The sequence below is a fragment of the Silene latifolia genome, chromosome X (assembly GCF_048544455.1).
Source record: "Silene latifolia isolate original U9 population chromosome X, ASM4854445v1, whole genome shotgun sequence".
Classification (NCBI taxonomy): domain Eukaryota; kingdom Viridiplantae; phylum Streptophyta; class Magnoliopsida; order Caryophyllales; family Caryophyllaceae; genus Silene; species Silene latifolia.
The window spans coordinates 208,893,245-208,899,244 of NC_133537.1; the positions used below are offsets into that span (position 1 = coordinate 208,893,245).

At 39.1% G+C, this 6,000-nt stretch overlaps 1 non-coding gene across 1 annotated transcript; it reads left to right on the forward strand.

Moving 5' to 3' along the window:
- Positions 1–772: 772 nt before the first annotated feature.
- LOC141625263 (small nucleolar RNA R71) lies at positions 773–879 on the forward strand. Its single transcript, XR_012535053.1, has one exon. It is a non-coding gene; the product is annotated as a small nucleolar RNA R71 (small nucleolar RNA).
- Positions 880–6,000: the final 5,121 nt, after the last annotated feature.

The following is a 6,000-nucleotide window of genomic DNA, read 5'->3' on the forward strand; positions in this document are numbered from 1 at the left end:
CAATTGGGTTTCCTATATTTTGGTGTGGGCTAGGATGTTGTTGATCGTGATTTCCTTTGCTTGACTATCCTTTTGCATTTGGGTGAAAAACTCTTGTTGATTCTTTTGCATTTGGAGGACCGCTTTTTGAACATCAAAACCTTGGTCATTTTGTTGATTGTATGGAGTTTGATTTTGGTAACCTTGGTTTTGGTTGTAAAAGGGTCTTTGGTTTTGGTTTCTCATGGGATGTGGGGTGTATGTTGGTTGAGGATTTTGAACATTTTGGCTTTTGTATGAGAGATTTTGGTGGAATTTGGTGTTTTCATTGTAATAATTGGAATAAGGGGTACCACTCTTGTATGCTTAAAAAGCATTCACTTGTTCATTTGTTCCCCTACATTCATTTAGGTCATGTCCCAAAGTTCCACAATTCTCACATATCCCGCTTGGGATTGATGAAGATGCCGTCATGGCATTAACATGTTGCTTTAGTGATTTTGAGGCTTCTTCACGTCTAGCCATAGCTTTTTCGAACTTCAAATTGATGGTATCAATACGAGCACTAAGTTGAGCACCTGAATGAGTAATAGAGTCCACTTCATGCTTTTCTCCTCTAGTAGCCTTGCGAGGTCTACTATATTGTGAATTATGGACCGCCATTTCCTCAATCTTGTTCCAAGTTTGATTATCGTCAACTTCGGTGAACATACCATTTGATCCCATGTTGAGAATGTTTCTTGAGTCTTCATAAAGACCATTCCAAAATTGTTGTACCAAGAACCACCCGCTAAGTCTATGATGAGGACATGAGCAACAAATTCCCTTGAATCGCTCCCAAGCTTCATACAAAGATTCTTCATCTCTTTGCTTAAAGCCCGTAATTTGAGCTCTTAGCATGTTAGTCTTTTCCGGTTGGTAGAACTTTTTGTAGAAAGTTAGAGCCAATTTCTTCCAAGAGTCAATTCCGAGAGTAGCCTTATCAAGGCCTTTTATCCATTGTTTTGCGGTGCCAATTAGAGAAAAAGGAAATAAGACCCATCAAATTTGGTCTTGAGTTACACCGGTTTGAGAAATCGCATCACAATAGTCACAAAAAGTCTCCATGTGAGAGTGAGGGTCTTCACTAGGCATCCCCCCAAATTGGCTTCTTTCGAGTAATTGGATAAATGCGGATTTGGCAATGAAATTTCCGGTTAAGTGTTGTGGTGTGGGAGTACCATTGGGTAGGTTCTCCTCGGTTGGTACGGAATGTGATGAAAATTTAGGCATTGTGGGTTGATGTTGTGTTGGATTTTGTGTTGGGTTCTCCTCACCTTCTCTTGCAAAAGGGTTGACGAACTCAATAGTGTTTGGTTGAATAACTACAACCTCACCAATACCTCTCAAAGTTCCTCTAGCAAGTCTTCTATTGTTTGTCAATGTCCTTTCAATTTCGTGATCAAAGGGTAACAAGTTACCTTGTGATCTTCTAGACATGCAAAATATCAAACAACTTGAAAATAATTAGAACAAACCTTGAGGAGTTTTACTTCCCCAAGGCAAAGAAAGACACAACTAATAACAATCTAAGAAAATCTAAATCACGGTAACACCGTCCCCGGCAACGGCGCCATTTTTGGTCGAGCCCTCTTGAGAGGTTTAGTTTTCGGTACTTGTCGTTAGGAGCACCTAGACCAAAACAATATTTATAACTCCACAAACAACTCTACTATTAGTAAAGAGGCAAGTAAAGGTCGGATTCCAAGGGACGGGTATTGAAGTGAGATTTTCAATTGCAACTAGTGGTGTCTAGAGGTGTCACAAATTGGGGTTTGAATAGAAGATCACTAAACTAAATAGCAATGAAAGTAAACAAGCAAGATGATTAAAAAGGGATGTAAACAATTGATAAAAGGCACTAGGGTGTCATGGGGTCATAGGGGATTCATGGTAATTGATCATACAAACATATTCTCAATTAATAAGCAAGCAATTATTGTTGTGATGGATCGAGTAGGTTTATATCTTACAATCCTAGGAATGTTTGGGCCCCGAAGCCGAATCGATTAGATTGTACAACACCTACAAGTCGACTTAATCTTCCCTACTCAACTATATGCATGGTCTAATGAGACTTGAGTTGGTTTATGTCTTACATGTCTCATTGAAAAGATAGATGATGGGTAAAAAATGCAAGCATTCATAGGCTCGCATTTCATCAAACATGACATGTGCATAAGTTGAGATCACAACAAGCAAGAAAATAAACTATGAAAACATATTAATTTAAGCATGAATCATCCCCCATGTTGGTTTCCCCTAATTACCCATAAACCCTAGTTAAGGAAACTACTCACTCATTATCATGTTGAACATGCTAGCAAGGTTGTCAATCATACCAACAAAGTAAAACATGATGAATAAATGAAGATGATTAACAATAATTAAAAAGGGATTAAGTGAATTATACCTACTAATGATTCCGATAATAAAACAAAGAATAATAGAAGTACTTGATGATTGGTTGGAAGGTTGTCAATCTCCCAATAATAACCCAAATAATCTTCAATTACCCAAAATAAAAGATGAACAAAAGAGAGATTAAGGAAATGAGATTTGTATTAAGACTTGATTAAAAGTTGATTACAAGATTAAAGAGAGATTAGATTGATATAAACTATACTAGAGATTGATAAGAAGAACATGATAATCTAATTAGACTAATGGGGTACTTATAGTGGGGATTAGGGACACAAATTAGGGTTTACTAAGGGCTTAAATGACGATTAAGTCCTTGAGGATTCGCTCCTCTTAGAAAAATATGCGAGTCTCCTTTTTGCTAGTCTTTCCCGAGGTATGCGCATCCTTCATAGAACAAGTAGAAAACGAAATAGCTGTCACACAATCCGAGCGTCCAGGGCACAGGACGAGCGGATTGTGGGTCTTTTGTACGAGCGGATTTGTGGGGTGGACGGGCGGATTGTGGTGGTTTTGGACGAGCTTCCTTCTGAGGAAGACGCTCGGATTCCTTGTGCTGGACGGGCGTCCAGGGTGCAATCCGCTCGGATTCTTGATCAGCTTCTTCCCTTCTTCTTTTCTTCCTTCTTCTTCATACAATCCTTGGGGATTTCATTGGAGATGCAAGGATCTTTTCTCATCATTGCCCAACTACTATAATATGTACAAAGGCCTTCTTGTCTTGTCTTCTCTTTGATGCTTGGTCATTGAATTCAATCAATTTAGCTCCATTTTGCCATGAAAATCCAAGGTTTGCACTCCTTTCCTACCAAGGGATCAAAACCTCAAAGAATATGCAAAAAAAAGGACTAAAGACAATAAATGACCTAAATATGCACTAAAAAGCATGGGAACAAAGCTAATTCAGGGACTAAATATGCTCAAATAATGGTCACATCATTACCACCCAATTCAAGGCATGTATTTATTGTCTTTATTAAAGTTGGGTTTGAAATGCTTTTATAACATTGTTACTAGCCCTCCATTGGTTATGTAATTCTTCTTAACTTGTATTTAAAGCCATCACTCCAACATCAATTGGATGACGTTGTATTTTCACTAGTAGGAACCTTGTACATTCAAGCGGGATTCTAGGTATGACAGGTCATTTTCAGAAAAGTTACAATCTTCTTTTCTAGCAATGATTGTGTTGGAAATAAACCTATGGCAATATTGTTATCCCGAAAAGTGGACGTAAAGAAAATTGTATTCTCTAAATGTGGTAAATGTCCTACTCGTAAGAGCCTTCCAAATGGGCTTTGCATCAAAGCTTGGTGGCTTCTTTGACAAATTTCATGGGGGTTTAATTCCAAAAACATTACCAAATCCCGACAAGGTAATTTTCCTTGATTCATTTCACATCAAAGACGGAATTCCACATATTTCCTTTCTTAAAATCTATATGTGTTCAAAGAGCTTATAAATTCAAGGGTAGTAGATGGATAAGTAGGCTCGTTCATGTCAAACAAGATTGAAAAACATATGGATTTACAGAATTGCCTTGTATCCTTGTGGATTCCGAGTTGTTGAAGGGTCTCATGATAAACGAATTTTATGGCAATAACCTTCTTACGGAGTGGAGAAGAAAATACTAGCTATTTAGTGCATTCCTTTTAAACAATATGCCACATAAGTTTGGTGACCGGGAAGTTTCTCTATAACTTGAGCAGTTGGCGGTGTTCCCATATCTAGAGCTCTATGTGATTTAGAATCTAGTGTAAGTGTGCTTTATTTGAAACTTGCTAAGAGAATTCGTATATATGATTTGGTCCGGATAAGCATGACTCTCCAATTGGCGGATAGGTCCGTCAAACGCCCTTTGGGGGGTACTTGAGGACATACCCGTCATGGATGGAAAATATTTTATTCCCGCCGACTTTGTTGTTCTCGATATTCCGGGGGATAGCCACACTCTCATCATCCACGATAGGCCATTCTTGGCTACCGGTGGGGTGTTAATCGATGTGAAAGATGGGCGAATAACCTTTAGAATAGAGGGCGATCAAGTTGAATTTAACCTTCCTAATCTTGTGAAAGGACCAAAGCTAAACCAAGCATGCTCACTTGAAGTCATTGATAAAGTTGTCAGAGAAGTGGCTAAGGTAGAGTCGGAAATGGAAGAAGCCTTCCAAATTGCCATCCATGATGAAGAGATGGATGAAGATCATGAAGTTGATGATGAAGTGCTCAAGAAATTTGAGGGCTTACTCCCTCCTAAGGTACAACTCAAAACTTTGCCTCCCTCACTTAAGTATGTCTTTCTTGGTGAGGGAGAGACTTACACGGTTATCATCCATGCTAACCTAGATGATATTCAAGAAGAAAAAATTTTAAAAGCTCTCAAAATCCATAGAAAAGCATTGGCGTATAGCATTGAAGACATAAAAGGGTTAAGTCTGAGTCTTTGCATACATAGGATTGTCCTGAAGGAAGGGAGTCCGCCTAGTTTAGAAGGTCTAAGAAGATTAAATCCTAAAATGGCGGAAGTTGTTAAGAATGACGTTTTGAAATTGTTGGAGGCGGGAATCAATTACCAAATCACGGATAGTAAATGGGTAAGTCCCGTTAACATTTTCTCCAAGAAAGATGGGATAACCATGGTTGAACAAGAGGATGGAACTTCCCTACTTACCCATTCGGTTACCGGGTGGCGAACGTGCATTGATTAACGTAAACTAAATGCCGCCATCCTCAAAGACCACTTCACAATCCCTTTCATAGACCAAATGCTTGAACGATTGGCGGGTCATGCCTATTATTGTTTCCTCGATGGTTATTCCGGTTTCTTTCAAACCTAACTTACCCGGAAGATCAAGAGAAAACAACATTCACATGCCCCATTGAAGTCTATGCTTACCTGCGAATGTCATTTGGGTTGTGTAATGCACCCGACACCTTTCAAAGGTTTATGATGGCAATATTCGCCGATTTCTGGGAGAAGAGAATAGAGGTCTTCATGGAGGACTTTAGTGTCCATCGGGATTCTTTTGATCATGGTCTTCTCAATTTGTCAAATGTATTGATTCGATGTGAGGAACACAACTTGGTCCTCAATTGGGAAAAGTGCCATTTCATGGTAGAGGGGGGAGTTGTGGTCGGTCACATCATATCCAAAAGGGGAATTGAGGTTAACGGAGCCGAAGTTACGGTGATAGAAAACTTGTCACTCCCTACAAATGTGAAAGGGGTGAGAAGCTTTGTTAGTCACGCCGGCTTTTATAGACGGTTTATAAAAGAGTTTTCAAATATTGCAAAACCCTTAACCTCACTTCTCCTCAAGGGTGCTCACTTTGTATTTAATGATGTTTTCCTTGAGTCTTTCAATAGATTAAAGCTTGCTTTCATCACGGATCCGATCATTCGGGCTTCGGATTGGAGTCTGCTTTTTGAAGTGATGTGTGACGCGTTTGATTATGCCGTGGGAGCGGTTCTTCGTCAAGTAGTTGACAAGAAACATCATGTCATCTACTATTCAAGCAAGAATTTAGATCAAGCCCAATGCAATTATTCAACTACAAAGAA